This window comes from Onychomys torridus, chromosome 23 (assembly GCF_903995425.1).
Source record: "Onychomys torridus chromosome 23, mOncTor1.1, whole genome shotgun sequence".
Taxonomy (NCBI): domain Eukaryota; kingdom Metazoa; phylum Chordata; class Mammalia; order Rodentia; family Cricetidae; genus Onychomys; species Onychomys torridus.
The window spans coordinates 57,944,797-57,968,695 of record NC_050465.1 but is presented as its reverse complement, the minus strand read 5'-3'; positions in this window follow the sequence as shown (position 1 = coordinate 57,968,695).

Sequence of the window (23,899 nt, the reverse complement as noted above, 5' to 3'; positions counted from 1 at the left end):
CACATGGGTGTCTGTTGCCTGGTAACCTTCAAGAGTTCACATTAGGGAACATGGGACAAAAGGGTGCTCCCCATTCTTCAACAAGCTCTAGAAGTTTCCTGCATCTGTGCCTGGAGCCCTATGGACAACATGTCTGTGGTGGTCCTTCTTTCCAGAGGATTAGGGAAAGTGGTGGGCCAAAGAGCAAGAGATTTCGAGTCACACATACCTGCTTACCAGCTGTGTGACCTGGACCCTGCCCTCCTCAGGGTCTCTGAGCCTTAGTTTCTTCGACTGGAAAATGAGGCTAATACTACCACCTGACTCATGGGATTATTTGAGGACCAAATACAATAATGCATGTGAGAATTAGTTTGCAGAGTGCCAGTTACTGCTTAAATATTGAAAGGAATGGTTAGTTTTTGTTTTCAATGTGATTTCCTTCATCTTTGAATATAAGCACATAATAACTATTCTTCCAGAATCTTCCAGGGTGTTCTATGTGGAGGGGGTAATGTCCAGGAGAGGAAAAGAAACCATTTAGCCTTTGTATCTGTGAGCATTGGGGTGCAGTACCCTGACTCACACATCTCACTTGCCAATTACCTGATCTTATGTTTTTTGTTTTAAAAGATAACTCATTGACCCATCATATCGTTGATCTCTTCCACTGCTTTAAGACATCACATTTGGACATTTAAGACACTGATTCCAAATAGTTGTGGTCAGAGAAGGTAAGTGAGGAAATACAGCCCCAGGTGGAACCTGACAAGATGAAGATTCCACAGCTTTCTGAAATGTGGTGGACACATTTACCTTTCGATGGAGGATGTCTCAGGGCTTGTTGGCTGTTAGGAAGCACTCTTCTTTGTCCCGTGATGTACTGGCCACATGCTGCTTACCATCTCAGAACTGCAGGCCAAAGTCTCATCATGCTAGGCCTGACGGTTTCCTTCACTGTCCAGAGAGGAGTAACGTTAGGAAAAAAACATGGAGTCGGGGTGGGGGGCTGGGGAACCGAGAAGATTTTTCCTGGCACAAAGACTTGCTTCTTGGGGGAACGCAGGACATGAACACTGTGTTTGATTTAGTTCTCCTGCTCAGCAACTGATAATCTCCCCTCTGTTGGAGGTGTGGGTTCAGTTAATGCTGGGTCTTTTTGCCCATTAAATTGTTAAAACACAGAAGGACAGCTATTTGCTGGTTAAGGATATTTATTTCAAGTCTTAAATCAATTTCAGCCTCTCTCCCCTTCTCCTCTTGCCTCCTCCTAGGATACCCCTCCCCTTTGGGGACCTGGGAAAATCCAATTTCCTTCCTGCCTTAATCTCTCTGCACTCTCGCAGAGGCTCACTCTGTGGGCACCTGCTTCTTCCAGCTGTGAGATCCCTTTTGGTTAAAGACTTTGTGTCCTGCCAAGATGTGGATGGACAAGACCCCCATGCTGCTTCCTGGCTCTCTTAATGAACATGGCTGTTCTGTTCCACTGGGTCCCCAGGAGCTCTTCCATTCAATCTGTTATCCAGCAGAAGTTTCCACAGTTCAAGAAAGACCCCTGCCCTGAGCCCCCAAGCTCTTGTTCTCGAACGAAGAAAGAATTTGAAATTGAAGAAAGAATTTGAAATGGAGCACTCCCTGTGCTCGTCTGAGTACCTGGAGTTTTACAGCCCCAACTCCTGTATCACAGGAATGTCAAGCTAAGCAAGAGAGACTCCAGGCCTACTACCTTCCCAGCCTTGGGGCTAAACCATCATTATTAATGATAGCAATCACCACCCAGAGCTCAAGTCATAAATAACAAGCGTCTTTCAGCCATCACAAAAACAGTTGAGAGCATTCATCATCTACACACCTCTCAAAATAGCCATGGGAATGAGCAGAAGGTCCATTAGGGGTTTATATCCCCATTTGAATGCTAACACTTTTATTTAAAAAGGAAAATACAAGTAGCATGAACTCCAGATGGTAGTGATATATGTTTCAGCAAATAGAAATCTACGGTCAAGGAAGTATGCGAAACTTAATAAAAATGTTGAATTAGTTTCTTTATAGAAAGACTCCTCTGAGTTTTTAATATACTAATATGCACTAAGAATCTATGAGAAGTATATTTCCCCAAAGTATTTTCCTACTTCTCCCACTTTCTGGTTTAGCATGTTATATCTTATAGGATAGTTCTCGGTGGCAGGCTGGAACCATTCAACAAACTGGAACTCAATGTTGGCCAATTTCCATGGTGTAAATAGTTCCACCAGGGATGATTTCAAAACCTGCCAGCATGAAGTCACTGACTGTGGAGGACCTGGAGAGATTTACACAAACAGAGCTCTGTGCTGGTGGGTGGAGATGGCCACTGTTGAGAGCAGGCTTGCAGTAGCTGGGAGGGAAATGATTGCTTTCTTGCAGAGGAGAATGGGGACTTGCAGAGGTGATAGACGTCATGATAAAGCAGAATAGACATCACAAGAACTTTCTGGTCCTTGCATATTTTTCTTCTCTAATGGTGATATGAACAGGGCTTTCTGAAGCCAGCTTAAGATGGATGGATTTTCTGACATTGTTTGCTGGCTCTCTGCAGAGATAACAAGAGCCCCTCTAGGGATGGTTCATTCTGATTTGACTGCAATTTTACTGGTTCTTGTCTGTCCCAGGATTGCTGCATCAGAGTCTCTCTACTCTTTGTATCCTCATATTCAGTTAGGGAAGGGACAACTTTCCTTCCATCCAAGTAGTAAGCAGGCCTGACTCTGCCTTGCTTCTAAGGTCAGATGAGGTTGGGCATGTTCAAGGTGTTAGCACCATAGGCCAGGAACAACCTGACCAACTTCATTTATGACAATTGGACAAGTTCCAAGCAGCGCATGCTGTTCACCTTTGTTTGTGTAGGTGGTTTGAAAACACAGGGACAAAGCCTTAGATTTGTATGTCAGCCGCATTTGGCACAGTGGACCACTTTCTTGCTACTTTTTGAAAAGCCCTTTTATTCTCCTGATCTTGAGATTACTCTCCCAGGCTTACCTAGAGTTTTTTGCTATAGATGTTTTTAGCTACATCTGCTTTTCTGACTTCTTCATTCTACCCAAATGCTTGTGTTCCCGAAGCTCGTTTCTTCTCCTTCCCACTTCCTTTCTCGGCCTTCTCTCTGGATGATCTAATTTATTCTCATGACTTACATACTATTCTTATTCTGATGAGTCACAAATTTATAGCTTGAAATCAAGCCTCTTGTCTGAGCTCCAGATTTATATAATCAAAAATCTACTTGGCATCTTCACTTGGATGCCTTACAAATAGTTCTTCTTCCACTTGAGTGAAAAAGAACGCGATGTGCCTTCGTTCCTTCTACCTTCCACCCCGTTTCTCTCTCCACCTTCCTTACCTCAGTAAATAGCATCTTTTTTTTTTTTTTTTTTTTTTTTTTTTTTTGTCAGTTGCCCAGGCCCGAAATCTAGGAATAGGTATTGATGTAGCTTTTGTGGTCTTCTCTTCTTGCCAATCTATCAATGTCTTAGATGAGTCAATTTTTCTTTCCATTTTAATCCCCCGAGGACCATTGTCATAGTACACTCAAGCTCCTCTAGTCTATCAGATTAATAATATAGTGCTTTTTATCCACCAAGAAGAAAGGGCTAAGAGAGGAGTGGCAGCTTAATTACTCTTAATTACAGTTTCTTTCATCCATTCTCCAAGCCCCTCCCCCCCAAGTGCCCTCCCTACCTAATAGATCCCAAGCAAATACTTGTTTATCCAATGGCTCCAAACTAGTGTGGCTCTCTTTGTGGGTTCATCATACCCAGGCCCTGTTCTGTTATCTTTGTTGTCCCATGACAATTTCCTCTAATGAACACAGGCAATTGAATGGTGGTGGGGTGGTAAGAAAATACTGATATGGAGGTAAATGCTTCAGTGGGGTTTCTTCTCTTTAGGACTTTTGGTGCTCAGAGTTCCTTTTGGTTTTGTGTTGATGCTGCATGTCCCATGCTCACTTGTGGGAAGTATTGTGTTTCAAGGAATTTCCCCTCATTGGAAGACAGAGCAACCAAGACCAAGTGTGTAACCAGAGGAATTCTTGACCACAGAGGCAGAGTGTCACAGCCATGGAGTTCTTTTAAATTAATTTCTATTAGGAAATGGCTACAATTCAAAGCTCAGCAATCCACAAGATCACTGCTGTGTTGAGAGAGGACATACCCAGGTTTGGGAAGGGACTCATATCCATGCAGTTAGGCAGCTGGGGGCCCTCTTCAGAAAGAGTGTAACATTCCATATAAAAGTGAATCTTTAAGTTATGATGAGGAAAGGAATCACATAAAAAATAACAGACTTTATAAAATACCATAAACATAGTGGACTCCAAACAGAAAGACAGGCATTTTGTGAATTCATGAATGGACCACTTTAATAATGCCTCATTTCCTACACCTTTGGCTACATAATCTTACTGCTTTTTTTACAATCCGCCAATAACCTGGTAATATTTTCTGTAATGAGATTAAAAACTGATTCAGTCCTCCCTATTCCCCGTTTGTTAGTTGAAATTTACTTTGAACTGTATGGATTAGTTAGTGCCCATGTCAGTTTACATGCATCACATGCATGCAGGTTTCTTCAGAGGCCAGAGGGCACTAGATTCTAGAACTGTAGTTATAGGTGGTTGTGGGTGCTGGGAACCAAACTTGGGTCTTCTGCAAGAGCAGTAAGTAAGCACTCTTAACCCCTGAGCCATCTCTCTAACCCCTAAGATTTGCTTTTTAAAAATTATTGATCACTTGGTATATTTTCCATGATTTTTTTGTAGTACTGAGGATATCTGTGAATTTTTTAATTTATTAATGGCAATGTCATGATTTATTAAGTTTGTAAAATACTGTACTGGGGGCTATCTCGATTGCTTTTCTCTCATTTATGGGGTATAATATTTAAGGCATTTCTATGGGCTAGAGAGGTAGCCCAGCAGTCAAGAGCACTTGTTGCTCTTACAGAGGATCCAGGTTCAGTTCCCAGCACCCATAAAGGTGCTTCATAGCCACCCAGAACTCCTGTTCCAGGAGATTCAACAGCCTCTTGAGGTATTTGTGGGAACCAGGCACCCCTGCACTGCACATACATGTAGGCAAAACACTCCCCACACTCCTTGCCAACACTCCTCATCCCCGCCTCCTGACAGCAGTTCTCCTGAGTGTGGGGTGGCATTGTTGTTTTGAACCATATTTACCTAATGCTTAGTGATGTTGAGCATCCTTTTGTGGGCTTATTGGTCACCTGTACATTTTCTTTGGAGTGTTATCTATTACAATCTTTGGCCATCTTTGAGTCAGCTTTTCTTTGTTGTTGTTGATAAAGCCTTCTTGACTGATTTTTCTTTTTTTTTCTTTTATTTATTTATTTATTAATTAATCAATTTATTTATTTTTTGCCGGAGCTGAGGACCAAACCCAGGGCCTTGTGCTTGCTAGGCAAGTGCTCTACCACTGAGCTAAATCCCCAACCTTCTTGACTGATTTTAAATGCTGCTTGAACCAATTACACTCATTAACTAATTTCTATCTGTGACCTTGTGGGTTTTTGTTTTGTTATTATTATCATTTGATCAATTTTATTTGTTACTATTGTATTATCAATGTCAGTTGGATCAGCAAGAAAATAACCTTGTCCTTCCATGTATCTATATAGCTTTCTTCCCTTCTAAAACTGGACCATCAAAGTGATGCAAGACCTCACCTATTATTCCCACTTAAAATGAGCCTCTTCTTTTCCTTCTTTCTTTTTTATAGTTTAATTTAATTTTACACATCAGCCACGGGTTCCCCTGTCCTCTCCCCTCCTGCCCCTGCCTTCCCCCCAGCCAACCCCCCATTCCCATCTCCTCCAGGGCAAAGACTCCCCTGGGGATTCAGCTCAACTTGGTGGATTCAGTACAGGCAGGTCCAGTCCCCTCTTTCCAGACTGAGCAAAGTGTCCCTGTGTAAGCCCCAGGTTCCAAACAGCCAGCTCATGCACTAAGGACAGGTCCCAGTCCCACAGCCTGGGTGCCTCCCAAACAGTTCAAGCTATTCAACTGTAAAATGAGCCTCTTCTAATGCATTCTTGTTTCTTGAACTATTGTCAACATTTTGGTGACCATTCACTTGTCACTGTGAGAGTATTCTCTTTTGATTCCATGGAGATTGATTTAATTGTATAGCACATTTACAGTGATGTGTGTGAATTCTCAAATGTGTGGTAAGCAAGAACCTTTTCATTTTGCCGAAGTATTGATGAGAACAGAATCCTTCCCCCACAGTTCTGTTTCTATGGCTGAATAACTCATCACACACTACAGTGTGGCTCCTTGGGTTTCAGAGCTTGACTCTGCTGTATCCATCCTGTGGAGATATGCAGTTTGGTGTCATAGGATGTGTTTGTGTCACAGTTGTATGTCATGCCAATACAATTGTCGGTACAGAGTGTAGAAAGTCTATTTCTGGAAGTTATTCCTATAGCCACATAAATAGAGCCCCCATTGCGAAACTGGTTATACCTGGAGTCAGGTTTTTTCTCGGCTAAATCACCCCAATGCTCATATCACTATACAATAGGGAACTCAGAGGAAGTTGGAGTATAAAGAGACCATGGTCCTAAAGCTGAAATTTATGCAAAATAAAGCCTGCCGTCTTTTCTTTTACAATTTATGCAAAAGGCCTACTGCTAGGCCTCTGTGGGGCTTTGAAAGTGATGGTGTTAAGGAGAAGTCTGAAGGTCACACTTGTCAGCTTCAGGATAAATAGGGCCAGGGTGTAGGGTGGGTAAGTTGAGGCCTCAGTTTTTCAGGAATGGGGAGTATCAATGATCTGGTTAATTTCCCCTTTGAGAACCCAGATTCCCAGTTCTGCATGAAGAACATTGTCTAGCCTTGCTGTGCTTAGGCAATCACATACCACACGCTTCGTGTTCCTGGAATGGTCCATCTGGGCTGGGGACCGTGGATTTCCTGGTAAGATGACAGCAAGCTGGGATAATTTTATTTTACTATCTCCCCAGTCTTCACCTGCAACAAATGTCCCTTAATTGCTTCAGCATGAATCCCAGCTGACATCCTCCATTCCTAAGGGTCTCTCAATCCCAACCTTACAGTCAACTCAAGACCTCCAAATGGCGCTGCCAGACAGGGCAGCTGGAAGCCAGACATTACGGCCGATTGGAGCAATTAGCTGAGCTCCCATCCTGGGCCAGCCTCATTAGGGGTGTGCAGATGTCCACCGCTTGGGCTGCCTCCTCTCTCTGGGGCAGGCTGTCTCCCAGGTGAGGCGAACTGTTGTCTGTGGGAGGAGTGTCAAAGCCCAGAGAGCTCTTCCTAATTTCAGAGCTGCTAATTGAAGCTGAGAGAGAATTGCAGAGGCGCCAGCCATTGTGGTCTGGTCCCAAAGGCTCTCTGGTTTCCCATGTATAATCACTGTCTGCACTGAGCTCTCCCCATCTGGGGGCAAGCCCAGCTGCCACAGCTCAATCGATTGTGAAGGGTGTCCAGGCAAAGTCATGCTGTTCATCCCCTGCTCAGCCCCCACCATGACTAAGTGGGAACATCTGGACCAGGGCAGGGCAGGGCTAGGGTGAGGAGGAGGCAAAGGGCTGGCGAGGATTAAACCTGCTCTTCTTTATGGGAACATTTTTTTTTTCTGCAATAATGTGTGCCTTCTCTTCCCATGTGGTGGGAGGTGGGGAAAGGAGCATTTAATCCTAGCACAAACTGACAGAGGGCCCCAGATACCAGCTGTTATTAGGACCTGCCATGGACTCTGCCAGGGAGAGTGTTTGCAACTCAGTCTCCAGGAATGGCCACCCCCTGGACTTTCAGGGGTGCAGCATGTGTGGCCATGGTGACCTAGCCATGAATGTTATCATAAACTGGACCACAGAGTTTATGATGGTTTGGTTGCTCCCAAAGCAGCCCTTCCTTGGGATGAGCATTTGGGCATAAGTAGTTTGCTTGGAAGTATAACAGGAGGTAACACTGGGTGTTTGGAAAATGAAGGGGAAAAAGAAGAGCCAGGGGAGTGAACAAATCATGCTCATCACAGCCAAATCCCCCATTTCCCCAGGACTGAGAGATTCCTTATGTGGTGGGATGTATAGTGTTGACTGGTGAAAGTCCCCGGGTAACTGAGGCAAGTTGCTCAGTTGTGTGACTGTTAAGAATATTGCTGTAGGAACCTGGGCTACATGAAGGTTCCCTTGTAGAGATCATGACTCAGGATTGTCCCAAAGGGATGGATGATACTACAGAATTTACTCACTGGCTTCTGCTTGCTCCTGGTTGAAGACTGCTCTCTGACTTGTTAATTCTCTGACAGTGATAGCTCGCTCTTCTATGAAGGAAGCATCTTCCAGTGGATCTGAAAAGGAGATGAAGGAACACCAGTAATGAATGCATTATAGAACCTGTCTTCAGTCTTTAGTCTGAATTTGAGGAGAGGGAAATCATGGAGGGTCCTGCTGTGAATGTGGTGTCTCCCTTGTGTCCTCATTCCTTGAAGATCTCAGTTCTCTGTGAATTCCATTCCAGTTCCAGCTAGATTCTGTAGTCCACACATCTTGCATCTTTAATGAAGCTGCCTTAAAGATGCAGTGGGAGGGGTGAGGAGGGTGGCCGTTGGTAGCTGTGTCTTATAAAGTAGATGGGTAGAAAACCACATCAGATCCCTTTGTAGGCTACATGCAAGGGAACTGTCCATCAGGGTACCGATCCTGTTGTCCACAATCTGTAGTGTATATATTGTGGAGCTGTTGGCTGAGGTTGACTGGACTCTATTGCAAGCAGAACAGCGGCCTTGCCAAGATGACCACATGGTTCCTTGTGCTGTGGTTTGAATATGGAATGTCCCCCAAGTCTCATGTGTTGAAGACTTGGTTCTACAATGGTGTTGGTGTTTTGAGAGGGCGTGGGAATTTTAGGAGTTGGGGGCTATCTACAGGAAGTAGGTCACTGGACACATGCTTCTGGGGGCTTTTTCTTCTATCCTCTCCCTGTATTTCCCTTTCTCCTTCCTGTCCACCATGCCATAAGCTGCTCCACCATGTCTTCTGATGAGAGATTAAAAACTCTGAAATCATGAGCCGAATAAACCCTTGCTTTCTGTAGTTGTTTCTGGAAAGCATTTCATTATAGGGATCTGAAAAACAACTGGCATACCATGAAGCCTGTGCAAATGTTAGGTTCTGTGACAAAAGGGAATTGAGATTCCCAGTGAGTGGACCTCAAAAACAGAGAGAGAGAGTGACCTGGTGAGGTAGCCCCAGTGTGATCACAGGGACCTTAAAAGTGGAGGGGAGTGAAAAGCAGAGATGAGGGAGGGGCAGATGTGTGTGTGTGTGTGTGTGTGTGTGTGTGTGTGTGTGTGTGTGTGTGGAGAGAGAGAGAGAGAGAGAGAGAGAGAGAGAGAGAGAGAGAACTATGGCAGAAATAGCAGAGAGGTGCAACGTTGCTAGCTTTAGAGCAAAGGTTCTGCAAGCAAGGATGTGTAGTATCCAGAAGCCAGGGAAGACCAGGAAATGGTCCAAGGCTTTTCTAAAACCTCCAGGAAGGAACATAGTTCCTGCTTTTACTTTTTAAATGTTTCTGTGAGTGGACATTAATTATACATGACAATGGATTTTGTTATGACAGGTTTTCACACGTGTCTACAATGTATTTTGATTATATTCATTACTCATTGCCCTCTCTTATCCCTCCCATACCTGCTGACTTCCTTCATCTTCCAAACCTGTCCTCTGCTGCTCCATGTCAAGTGATGTGACACTTGTATACAATGCCTTGTCCTCACACTCCCTCCCACATTCCTCATCTTCCCTCCTTTCCTGTGGCTCCTTTCTTCCTGACTCATCCCACTCCTACATTCAAGCCTTCCCCGCCCCAACTCTCTTGGGGTCTCTATTCATCCCTCTCCTTTTCTCTCTTTCTTCATCTGTCTATCATTGTATCATCCAGTTACTGTCTGTCAATATCTATTTGCCTATCTATCTATCTATCTATCTATCTATCTATCTATCTATCTATCTATCTATCCATCTATCTATCTATCATTACATATCTATCATCTACCCATCCTTATATGTCTATCCCCTTCCCTCTTGCTCTCATTTGTCTATCATACCTAGTCATGATCTATCAATCATCATGTCATGATCTATCAGTCAGCATATACACATACAGAAGGGATTTATAATAAGACAGCATGCAATAGCCTTTGATGAGAAAAGATCCCGGGAGATGTTATTCTGCCTTATCCTGTTTGCAACTATGGTTAACAGAGTCCCTGAAAGACAGAGGTAAATGGTACTTCTGCTAGAAACTAACTTGTTCTGCCCTGGCCAAACACGTGGGCTATATAAAGCCATGAGCAATAGTGCTTTCTCCAAGAGGCACTTGTGGCAGAGACTGGAGCCCATGTGGTGGGCTGCTGCACTGGAATAAAGTAATTTTGCACAGCAGTGCTCCAAAGCTTGGAGAGAGATGCTTTTCTGACTGCCAGTCTTACAGAGACGCGAGGTCACCAGCTGACAGACACTGGGAATGGCTAGCCTGGAATGCTCCCTGGCTTTGAGCTATGGCTTTCCTTGGCTGGGAAGTTCCCTTCCACGCTCGGCTTGTTCTGGAGAACACTGCGTGCTGGGTCTGTGGATCTGGGCTGGAAAGCCCTTGGAAGACAGACAGGCTTTCCAGATCTCTGCAATCTGGAGGGCTCCTTGGGACCCTGCAGACGTTTCCCATCAGCTGGGATTGGGTTACACCCATGATGCTGATGGCTTTCCCATGGCCTGTGCAGCCAAATGAGAATTTACACAAAACCATAAAGACCCCTTCCTCTTTTGGGGTTAGGGTTTTCAGTTCCCTTGGAGGGTACCAGTCCATCTTTCTGTGGGTCTTCAGGTCTCAGGTTATAGGAAGAAGACATGATCTGCTTATTGAGGCCAGCAAGGGGGTATGTGGAGTGCCTCCTGTTTCTCTTCCCTCTTCTCTCTTCCACATTCCAACAGTCATTCCCTTAATTCAACCATTAAATCTGGTTTGGTTAACTGGCTGTACTGAAAGAAACCAGAATACAGATCACTCTCCAAAGATCTTCTGAAGTACGTTGGTAGTGTCCGCCAGTTTTGTACTGCTTCCCTCCATCCCACTGTACCTTCCTCCCTTCCCACCCCACTGCACGTTCCTCCCCTCCCACCCCACTGCACCTTTCTTCCCTCCCACCCCACTGCACCTTTCTTCCCTCCCACCCCACTGCACCCTTCTTCCCTCCCACCCCATTGTACCCACTGGGAGGAGTGGGGAGCATGCAGAAAGCCAAAAGTATCAACCATGCAGTTTGCACCCTATCATTGGCATCACCAACCCCCGAAGCTTCCACGGTACACATTAATACACAGATGCACAGAATCACTGTCTGGAATAGCCTCCACTGCCCCAACCTCTGAGGCACTAACTTAAGCCATGGTCCTGGGCAAGCCAGTGCACCTTCTCATGCCGAAGAGTGGGAGAGAGGCATTTTAGGTGGTCCTCAAAGACCCTTCCCTGTATGACAAACCCAGCTCCATGTTTGATCTTGCCCCTATCTTATAACATTTTCCTGGTATGGGTATGCCACTCTGCTCTCCTGCAGTTTCCCCAGGCAGCCTGTCCACCATCCCCCCCAGCCCCCGGTCCCCTCAGTAGTTCATTTCCACCACTGATTATTAGGGGGATGGGACTCATCAGCCCGTTTTGCTTACTAAGGCCTTAGATCCTCAGGCATTATGTAGCTGGAGGACTAACAGCAGTAGCATTTCTTATTGAGCTTTATTAAGCCCAGAACAGAAGCAGCTAGGGAATGGTGGTGGGTGGACAGGGGACGATGCTTGAAACCTATAATCTGGCTGACCTCAGCTGAGTTTGGGCTTTAATGTCTGAGACTATACCAACTAGCAAGCTGAGCCTTGGTCCTCCCTTCTCCTGGGGCAGTTACAGTGAGGGTGACAGTGCCGGGCCAGTGCTGCAATGAGACATGGGAAGGGAGTGGGGGACCTATGGGTGCAGGCTGATCTGTGGATGGAGAACACCAGGAAGACAGCAGTCTCTCCCTAGACTTTTTCTTTATATGTGCATGTGTCCATGGGTGACAACACAGACATGTATGTGCCTCACATGTCAGCTCTCACTGTCACTCACCGTTCACCTTGTTCGAGGTAGGCTCTTTGGTAGGTTGTTGTTTAATGCTGAGTAGGCTGGCCCATGGACTTCAGGAGAGTCTCCTGTCTCAGCCTCCTGCCTCTGGTTGGAGCACTGGGATTGTGGATGGGTTCTGTCACATTTGGCTTGTCCTGAATCTTTTTTTTTTAAAAGAAATTCTTTTTTAAAAAGTTTTTTAAAATATTATGTATACAATGTTCTGCTTGCATGTATGCTTGCAGGCCAGAAGAGGACACCAGATCTCATTATAGATGGTTGTGAGCCACCATGTGGTTGCTGGGAATTGAACTCAGAACCTTAGGAAGAGCAGCTGGTGCTTTTAACCTCTGAGCCATCTCTCCAGCCCAACTTGTCCTGAATCTTAGGGATCCATATTTGTGTGATCAGACTTGCTCAACAAACGCTTTAGCCACTGAGTTATTTCCCCAGCCCCCCCAGGCCTGAGATTCTCAATGGCTAGCCTCAGTTCTCCTGAAGGAGACTTAGACTATTTTCTCAAAGGGATAGAAGTGTCAGGTTGGCTCTGCACAACTGTGGTATTTTCCACAAGGGCCTACACACACACACACACACACACACACACACACACACACACACACACGTGGTGGTGGTGGTGGTGGTGGTGGTGGGGACTTTTCTTGGGCTGGTACTCCAGTAACTGCAGGAAGTGTTTGGTGTAGAAACCTATGAGATGCTACTATAAAAATGCCATGAACAGATGGGTGTAGTGGCACATGCCTTTAATCCCAGTGCTCAGGAGGCAGAGACAAGTGGATGTCTGTGAGTCTGAGGCCAACCTGGTCTACAGAGGGAGATTCAGGACAGCCAGACATAAACAGTAAGACTCTGTCTCAAAAATACCCAAACCAAAAGCTGTGAATACTTTTTCCAGAAAATAACACTACTCCATGCTATGATGTCTCAGAAATCTTATGAGGGAAGAGTGGGAACTATTTAATTTTGTTTAACTTTCAGTCATCCAAGTTTATTTGAGAACAGAATCCATTTTGCTTTTAGAGCATCTGCTAAGCCCATACACCTGGCATTCCGTAAATCTTACTCTGGGAAACGATACTCCTGGGTGAATTCTGCCAGTGGACGCCACACTGTGGCATACTTCAGTCCTTGCTCAGCATCTGGGAGAATGGGATTTTCTCTCTAGGCTTCTGTAAAGGCATGCACATAGATTTATATGTTAGTTTTGATGAACTAACCAAAGGCATTCTAAGACTTCAAACTCAAGCTAGAAACTCAAAATATATGAAATGAAAAGAAGTGAAACATAGTTATTGTAGCAAGCAGAAATGTGTACAAGCCCGCTTCCAGTTGAGATACATATTCTTAAAAGGCAGAAAATCTAGTAGCTAAGTGGGCAGGGGTGGGTAGTCGGCCTGAATGAGTTCCTCCAGAAGGAGGATAGCTGAAATGATAGCTTCCAGGCTAACTGCTTTAGAACTCAAGCAAACACACAAACATCTGAAAGTACAGTTCTTGAGTGCATCAACATAAGGCAGAAAAAAGCTGGTGAAAAATGCAAAGGCATGCTATTGAATTAGTCCTAGTTTATAAGACACAGTGAGTTGCTTGGTTCCATGGACAATCTTTGGAGAGATTCATTGGAAGACTAAGGAAGAATTTTTCGTCTGGTTCCTTCCCATCTTTTGATCTCACTCACTGTTCAGAGTTTACCTTTCCAGGCAGCTGCCGGGAATGCCCCAGCCTCCATGGACCAGCGAATTAGATCTGGATGCTAGAGTTTCAGAGGACCCCACCATTGCCTGTGTGCTGGAGACCATACTAAGGCCCATCTTCTGCTCTGGCAGACTGAGCTGAGTGGAGCTTTTAGAAAACGAGGTGATGGAGGGGTAGCATCTACACCTCTCCACTGAGCACATGGGTGAGACCAAAAGGATGAATCTGGAGAGAGAATAAACTGAGCACAGAGTGATGATTGCCTTGAGAAACAACACTAGATAATCCCTGTGGAGGAGAATGCAGTAAGTCACCTTTTGTCCTAATTCGGGACTGATTGCCCAGTGAGAAGGCCCACTGCCAGCAACCTCACATTGGCTTCTGACATTTTGACAGAAGCCACACCCGTGTCATGAGGGATGGCTCTAGGCCATGTGATACTCTTTCCCCATCTGGGAGCCATCTCCAGTCTGGCCATGAGACTGGGGGCCTGATGTTCTGGGAGTGGGTTTTGCCTGTCCTAATATTTAGGCTGTGGTGAGTTTATTTTGGTTCAACCTTGGATCCTCTATTCCCAGAGACCCATGTGTCCTCTGTGTGGAAGCTAGCTTTCTCTTTGTAGTATCCAGCTTACACTGGTAGACTTGGACCAGCTGGGAGACCATCTAGAATTACATCTTCACAGGGTCTCCCAAAGATTGTTTCCTCTAGGCTTTTTGAATGTTTTGAAAAAGAAAAACAAAAGAAAAATGAAAAACAAAAGACAACTCTTGCCCACATGCTTCTGTGTCTCCAGTCTGCAGGGACCGAGTATCCCTTCCTTCCTAGAGATGGAGAGCTTAATCCAATGCTTTAGGACTGTGGAGTAGGAGACTAAGTGGGAATAAGCAGCCTGTGCCTGTATGTCAAGTTTTAGGGTGGTACTGGATATGGACCTCAGGTTCATTTCAAATGACTGATTTTATACCATAAACCAATGATAGGTCAAGGCAGTCTTATAACTTGCCAAAGGTCACACGAAGCACAAAAAAAATTGGGCTTAAACTCAGAAATGCCTGAATCTAGTCTGTTTGACTCTTTTTCTTACCTTGTGGGGACAACATTTCTATGCAAGGCTCACAAGTTTAGCATGTAGTAATCATGGGATGCTCCATGGTGATCTTAAACTCTCTGAAGGCTAGTGGCATAGCACTGTCCTCAGAGATGAATGCCGTGAACAGTGCATACATTTGGGATCTGATGAACTTAGATGTATGTCAAGGCCATTTTCATTTTTTTCCTTCTCCATCTTAGGATGAGTGCTCATTCCTTCTCTCCCAGAGAAAACCATGATGGCATTCAGTTCAGATAGGGTTAGGTTTTCTTTTGTCTTTGTTGAGTTTCTAATCTATGCTTCCAAGTGAAATCCGATATGATGCTGTAATTGCCCCCTGCAGGTATCATGGTAGCCATCCCTAGCTCTTGATCACGGCCATTTCTTAAAGAAAGCCATAGAAAAAGAAAATAATCTTCATGGTTTTGTTCTCATTAATAATTTTGAGATCTGTTCATGTGCATTCCTTGATCATTTGATTATAAATAAAATAATACATTGCTTTCATTTCAAGTTTGTTTGAAGAGTCTTCTAGAAAACTCTGATATTTCCTTGACATACAACTTGGGTTTATTTTTTAATAGGACTGTTATTACATTGTAGAGAGATATAATTTTAGAACTGAAGCTATTTATTTATTTATTTATTTATTTATTTATTTATTTATTTTTTCAAGACAGGGTTTCTCTGTGTAGCTTTGCACCTTTCCTGGAACTCACTCTGTAGACCAGCCTGGCCTCGAATTCACAGAGATCCGCCTGGCTCTGCCTCCCGAGTGCTGGGATTAAAGGCATGCGCCACCACTGCCCGGTGAACTGAAGCTCTCTAAAGAAGCCCCTATTCCTTAAATATTCAACCTGATGCTGAAAATCACAGGTGTGCCATTGGATGTTTTTCTCATGCATTCCATTTACAAGGTAGAAAGGGTTTGTTTCCTTTTAATAAAGACCTGTACAACTTTCCTTGGGAAAATTAGAAAAATATCTAATAGTAAAGTGTTGGCCTGTGAGGCTATTTGAATACATATAGTCACGTAAATAAGTTTCATGAAAACCTTAGTCTTCATCAAGTTTCCAGGAGACATTTATTTCATTCACTTTTTCACTCCAAAAATATGCAAACTATTGACTTCACCACCGTCTATTAGATACCCAAATGCAGTATGTTTGAAAACTCCAAAAAATTATAGTGTGTTACCAGGTTACTATGGTGGTGTTTACTATAAAAGTCACAAACAGTAACATAATAAAGCCTACAATCTGCATTGCTGGATGCTGAGATGTGGAGTCCCAGGCTTCTTCCATTCTGTGGCTCTAACAACTTCATCTGGGCTCCCACATTCTCAGCATTTCTCTGTACTATTATCAGTAGAAGGGCAAGAAATATGAAAGTTCTGTATGTTAGAGGTCCTTTGGGGACAGCATGCATCCATCCATCCATTTACCATGTTGCTGGTTAGGAAACAGTCACGTGGACATATCCAACTGGGAGGGACCCAGGGAGATGAGTCTCCCTCATCAGGAAGAAAAATCAGAGGAAAAATGGATGTGTTAAACAGCCTCTGCCTTCCATATTATCTTCCTTAGGTACCTACTCAGAAAGCAGCCCTGTTGATCTGAAGAGTATCCCAGTCACTATTTACCTGCATGGATATGAATTTGGAGACTGTAAACTAAGTTTATCATAAAATGTCAACTTTTATCTACAGATCTGAATGTGGTATTTTATAGTCTTATTATTTAGGTAAATATTAAATAAACATATATTTGAATTTTGGAAACATTTTGAGCTAACAAAGTGCTACATTTAGGAGCATGTATTCATGATGGAGACAATGAGTTTCATTGTGGCATTTTCATAGTTGTCTGTCATGGAATGGGTCAATCATCCACCTATCACCCTGTCTTGTCCCTGTTCCCTTCCCACTGACTCTTCTCAAACAGTCCTCTTTCCACTTTTGTATTTTATATAAAATGCTACTTTAATCTGCCCTAGAAATTATGAGGTTCTGCTGACATACCTAAAACAAACAAACAAACAAACAAACAAATATCAAGGGTGATTTCCTTATTTCATGGGAGATTTGAGGCTCAGAGACAATAGAATGTTTCTGCATGGTCATCCTTTGATTCAAAGACAACCACCCCCTAGACTCCTAACCAGCTTCCCCTATGAACTCAGCTTCCTGGCTCCTAGGGCAGGATTTTATTTCAGCTTGTTCTAGGTCTTCATGGCCCTCATAACTCAGATGTTTTTCAGCCTCTTTTCATTTTTCTCAGTCTTCAAGGGAGAGAACAGCTGAGATAGGAGGGTTGTTAACTCTGTCATAAGGTTTAATATGCTGCACATTTTTGGTCCAGCTGCTTCCCAAGTTGACATTCAATTGCATTTAATGAGCAGTTACTACATGCTTCGTATTGGGCTGGGAGGCAGCAGTCCAGTGATGCCATGGACATCTTTCTAGGAGGATCTTTCAGACTTGCAGAGGCACATAATGATCAAAGAGCAAAGGTAGACATCTGTATGCTCACTAGTAAATGTAATGAGGGAAACAAGAAAAAGCCATGTGAGATGAGTTGGGCCCCATTGAGCAGACAGGCCAGAGGCCAGTGGAATGTTTGGCCTGATCCTGAACATTGTGGGTCTGGCCATGTGGATGAGCCATGGTCCTATAAAGAATAACTTCCACCCTTCTGGACATTACCAGTGAGACTGTGGGCCTAGGAATGTGAGTCCTCTGTGTTTTGTACTATATAAGCCACATAAAACTGTTGGAGGCTGCAGAATGTGCACAGATGTTAAAACAAGCACAAATAATTAGAAGATGAAAGTAAGTTAAGATTCCTCCAGGATGAACTGGGAAAAGGGTTTTTCTTGATAGCTGTTGAAGTAGCTAAGTAAAATATCAAAGGCACATAGCTTTTCCATTGTGTTTTTTTCAAAATGGTGGATTGCAGAAATTTTAATTAAATATTCGTTGGCATAACTTTCTGCCCATCTTTTGTTCCTCTGAATTTTGACCTTTCCAACCAGATCTAAAATCTTCCTATGCTTATGAAAGTGAAGACAAAGAAAATAAGATCATGCACACCTTTAATTCCAGAATTCAGGAGACAGGAGCAGGTGGATCTTTGTGAATTCAAGGTCAGTCTGGTCTACAAAGTGAGTTTCAGCCTAGCTAGAGCTATCCACTAAGACCCAGTCTCAAAACAAACAAACAAACCAATCAAATAAATACCCCTCCCAAAACTGGATCTTCTGCATTAGTTAATACACTTAAGAAGACCCTCTGCAGGCACACCCAGATGCGTGTTTCCCACATGATTGTAGTTGACATGTATAATCATCATATTATATTTTTTTCAAGCTCAACATCTTTCATCCTATCCTCAGCAGAGCTGTTCAGAAATCAGAGTCCAACACAAAAAATTATATATTGAACTAGTGAGAGTTCTCTAGAAAAAGTGTGTGTATGTGTAGATATATAAAGGTTGCTGAGCACTCAAAATGCAGAGTTGTATTGTAGAGTATTTGTTTAACTGTGTAAATATGTGTTGCATTTGCTTAATTATGTAAAGATGTGCTGCTGTTTTACCTTGCCTGCCTAAGGCACCTGATTGGTCTAATAAAAAGCTGAATGGCCAATAGCAAGAGAAGAAATATAGGTGGAACTTCTGAGCAGGGAGAGTAAGTAGGAGGAGGAATTTAAGCTCTGGGAAGAAAGAAAAGGAGACAACAGGAAGACACCAGGGGCCAGCCACCCAGACATGGAAGAAGCAGGAACATAGGACATACAGAATTAAAGAAAGATGAAAAGCCCCAAGGTAAAATGTAGATGAATTAAAAAACAGGTTAAATTAAGTTAAAAGAGCTAGTGGGACAAGCCAAAGCTAAGGCTGAACATTCATAATTAATAGTAAGTCTCCGTGTCTTTATTTGGGAGCTGGTTAGCGGTCCAAAGAAAATCCCAGCTTTAATGGATACATCTACAAAACACTCCTGTGCCTAAGGCTTAGGAAACACTAGAGAAGAGGGGCAGAAGGATTTGAAGAGTCAGAGGATTAGGGAGTTTACTATGAGATCCTGTCTCCTAGTAATATCAGAAGCTACTACACTTATAATGTCTCACCAATACGACTACCCAAACATGAGCTGGACAAGGACAACACCAATGGACATGTTACTGTGGACAGGGGAGGTCTCAACCTTACACAAAGAGCAATAAACAACTGAGGAAAGCTGGGAGCAGGAGAAGTGGTCCTCCCAGGGAAGAGCACACCAACTGGTTGTTCAGTGCCAAATGATCAGCCCTGAAAATGTCCATACAAGTAACATAGAGACTTAGTGGGTTCTATTTAGGAATCCATATGTATATCGTATATATACATGCATGCAATAACAACCAATGAAAAAAAAGCCATGAATTTGAAGGAGAGCAGAGAGGGGTATATGGAAGAGTTTGAAGGGAAAAAAGGAAAGGGATAGATGTAGTCATAATCTTTGAAACAAAAAGGTTGGCAACAGCTGGAGAGCTGATGTTGCAGTGCCAAGTCTGAGGGTCATCACACAGCCTTGTTACAATCTGGCCATGGCCTTCTCATTGTACCTTTTGCAATATCACTGACTGGGATGCTCTGTTTCTCTTGGGAAGAGTCCTTGGGGGTCACTCAAGTCAGTAGCATGCTTTCACACTCTGGTGCCTTTGGTCACTCTATACCCTCTGTTTGAAATGTCTTCCCTTTTTTCCTTCTCTACCCCTAGCCTAACTTCACCTGGTTGAACATCTACTCTTTCCAGACTGTGTTCATGGGTCATTATTCCCTCTGATGATCTCTTGAGCCTTCCAGAGGAAGGATCATCTATCTTTGCTGGCTTTTCTGCGTCTTTGGGTCTGTGTCATAGTCACATGGTCTGTGTCATAGTCATACTCACGGTCAACCTGTCTTCTTCAAGGACATCCTCCGCAGCAAGATGCCTATCCTGGCCAAGTCTTCATCATGGCTCAACCTGACACAATGCAGGTGTTCAATACAAGGGTTGCAGAGAAAGTTGAGAGGACCCCCTACCTTAGAGCCTGGTGCAGGAAGGGTTACATTTCATTATATCTGGATTGTGTTAAGGACACACGTGGCTCACTGAAGTGTTGTAGGCAGGGATCCATGCACTGCTCTGAAGGCCCCTTTTCCTTGCAGTCAGAATCTTCTGGCTCAGGCAGAAGTTGAGTTCTTGGGGTCCAGCCAGGGAGGTTAAGTGCAGGCCTGTCTCCTGCCTCTAGGTTCTGAGAATTTGTTCTCTAATCTCTGCTTACAGGGCTTCTAGGGCTGGAGTCTATGTGAAAGAGGTCTTTGTTTGATATGGGAACAGCTTGGGGATAATCTCTCCTTGGATGCATTTTAATTCACTTTAATGACTTTGTCTCCTATCAAGCTTTTCTTTTGTAAGGGGGGAGGTTTATTGAAGAGATTAGAAAGAGTGAACCTGAGTCTAACCTTCTTCAGAGGGTGTTTGTTGCAAGGAAAAAGGGTATTCTGAAAAATATATTAGGGCGGTGGAGGTGGAGTGGACAGAGGGGCGAGTCGGGAAATTGCGTATCTAATTGTGTGCACACACTGCCAAGCTGCATACACTTACCTTATACCAAGCCCTCTCACTAGCCTGCTGCAGCCCCCTCTCTCTAGTGGTAGGAGCCAGTCAAAGCAGACAACACAGAATGATGTCATCCCTAGGACACTGTCCTTTCTTTTCTCTCTCTCCTTCTTTTCTAGCTTTGTGTAAACACAGCTGTTTGTGAGGAATGCTGGCTTGGGAAAACACAAACTGTCTGTATTAATGACCTTTCTTCCCCGCCTTCCCCTGAACATGGGAGACTGGAATGCTCAGGCTCTGCAGACCCATTGTCTTTGTTTGCAAGGCCAGGCTGTTTAGCTTTCTGCCCAGGTCTGGGATGTCCATACAGTGACTGTGCAGAGCCTGTCAGGCCAGAGAAGCTCACTGACACTTGAGCTGCAGGTGACAACTCAGGCCATCTGTGGAAGACTCCCAGGGAACACAGATATAGGAGAAGAGGTGCAGGGTAGAGGCTGGAGGGGTAAAAGGTCCTCAGCAGACACAGATATTCCCTGAACAGCTAGTGTTGCCCACATTGCCATTGGCTTCTGGGAGAGGGAGTGGTGAGCTAGGGATGTCCCTCTGTGTCAGCTGCAGAAAGGGGTTAAGGGCACCTTCATCATAATTCCTGCTCCTCCATTGCCAAAGTAGTGCATGTACAGTCAATATTTGAGACCAAAATATCTCCATCCTCTTGAAGAAATGAACCCTGCATAGGTAACAGGAGGAAGGGAGCTGAGCTGGTACCATTTGGCTTTTTAGAAGCCAATGATTGTGTCCCACAGAAGCTTGTTGGTGGTGGGTTTTCACTTCTAGATGGAGTGTGTGGAGGTTAGGAGAGTTTTGACACCTGCTATACAAATAATACTTGAGCTAAGCAAATGCTTGCTTCCTGGCCCCCTACTCCCTCCTGGGCCTACTGATACTCTCTTGGTGCATACTTTCTTGCAGGGTTTGTGGTCACAGCTGTGGAGCAATAACAAGGGCTCTGTAGGTCTCTCTTGCTGAGGGCAAGTATCCTCTCCTGGTGCCCCAAACAACTGTCATTGTGGAATGACTGGGATTTTCATGTGTTGAGTTAAAAATCCTTCAGGGTGGGAGTAGGGGTCCACAGAGATGGAAGACAAGCCTTCTTCCATCTCCCCAGGGTGAGTAGACATCACAAAACATGAAAATAGCTGATACTTGTCTCTGTTGGCTGTAGCTTTCTACGGAGGACATGAAAGTCTGTGTGCTTCTGCCTCCTGGCTCCCTGCTGTGTGTTGGGTAGCATGAAAGGTGCTTTGCATTGGTTCCAGCTTTAGCCTCATAGCATCCAAGTCTTATCAAATGATTAGTTTACAGATAACGATTGAAAAACCTGAGATAAAAGTAGCTTAAGACTCACCAACCAATGACTTAGCGAAGAGACAAGATTCATACCAGTTTGCATTCTGACGTCCATACATTCTGGGAATTCAGGAAAGAAGTGGGGAGGGCTGAGTCGAACAAAATTTAGACCCACAGAGGTGGCAGCTGCCTAGTTGCGTTCCTTTGAGGGATGAAAGTAGCATCTTTCCCTTCCCCGGATATTCCCCTTAAAACCAGAAACGTAACAATATAGAATCCTTTGGAATCAAGTGTGGCATCCCAATTTTAACATTTTTGAATGCAGATTTTTTTTTAGGAGAGTAAGTCTTTGATTCATTAAAATGCTCCATAGGAGAAACCCCTCATCTTCTTTTAAAATATTTAACTGATGATTGTGTTCCCTGTAAAGTAATACTTAACAGAAAATAGCTTGTATTGGAATAAATGTCTGGGAGGTAAGTCTCTTAAGAAGGTTTAGAAGCTGTAATCTTACATTTACAAAATGCATTTCAAGAAGTTCCCCAAATTGATAAAAATCTGCTAGGAGAAAGGATTTTCTCTCTCTTTAAGCAGTAGAAAATTTCACCCCTTTGATCTGAAAAAAAAGAAAGAAAGAAAGATAGACGTAGGTATTAACTTTCTGAGATAGAGCTACCTAATTGGTATCTTTTGGGATTCTACTTCAAAGAAAAGAAAAGAAGGAATTTGAAAAATATTGTTGGTGTGGAAATTCGAATATCATAAGATGAGATGATATTTGTAAAAGCACTTGGGAAAACGCTGGAGTTGAATGAATAGAAGGTATTATTCTTCCTTCCAGGAACTATAGGACAACGAAGAAGGAGACTGAGAGGCATCTTCTGAGGCAGCGTCTCCTTATGTTTTCCGTAGATGTGTGTGCACAGGGTACCCACAGATGCCACTTGAATAAACAAACAACAAAGTTTAATATGCTTTTTTCTTTTTAGATAAAAGGAGTTATGAAATATTTTACTTATGCATAGTAATTCTCCTAAGGGGCGCCTGTATAAGTTTAAGGGGTCTCCAATCTGATTTGACCACTATGGAATCTTTTTCATAGGAAGTAGGGAGATGAGATTACATCTCATAATCTTCTCTGAAAACAAAATTTGAGAAACATGTCCCTAACTCATAGTCATATTGGCTATAAGAGCTCTAATGTCAAGGTGTTTGGGAATCTCTGAAAAGCAGACATTAGGTTTTTAAAGAGAAAGGGTGGGAGATATTGATCCACAAACAAATATTTACATTAACTTAATGAGTAGTTATGGAAACTTGAATGAGAACGCTGTTATTTGGATGTGGCTTGAGCTCATCCTCTAAAGGAACATGTGTTAGAAGGGTGATCTTACATATGGTAAGTGGTGGATACCAATGCGAAGTCACTTGGGGATGTTATCTAGACCAGTTAAGATAGCTCTCCTGGGACTCTACTTCAGAGAAGGAAGCTATAAAACAATAACAACATTGTGTAGCTAGAGTTTTTCTCTGGGTCCCTCCAAGCTCTGGCAGTCCTGTAGCCCAATTGTAAAATAAACATACAGACGCTTATATTATTTAAACTGCTTGGCCATTAGCTCAGGCCTACCATTGTTTAGCTCTTACTCTTATACTCAGCCCATTTCTATTAATCTATGTTGCCATGTGGCTCATGGCTTACTGGTACCTTACATCTTGCTTGTCATAGCTGTGGCTGGCAATGTCTTTTTCTCTCAGCCTTCCACCTCCCAGAATTTTCCTCTCTGCTTGTCCCACCTATACTTCCTGCCTGGCTACTGGCTGATCAGTGTTTTATTTATTAACCAATCAGAGCAACAATTTACCATACAGAACATCCCACAGCAACATTGTGATGCCACTTACCATGAGACCTTTGTTGTAACTGAGCTATGTCTGGGATTCTTCAGAATTGTGAGATAAAAAATTTTTCTTCATAAAGTACCCAGTCTTAGATA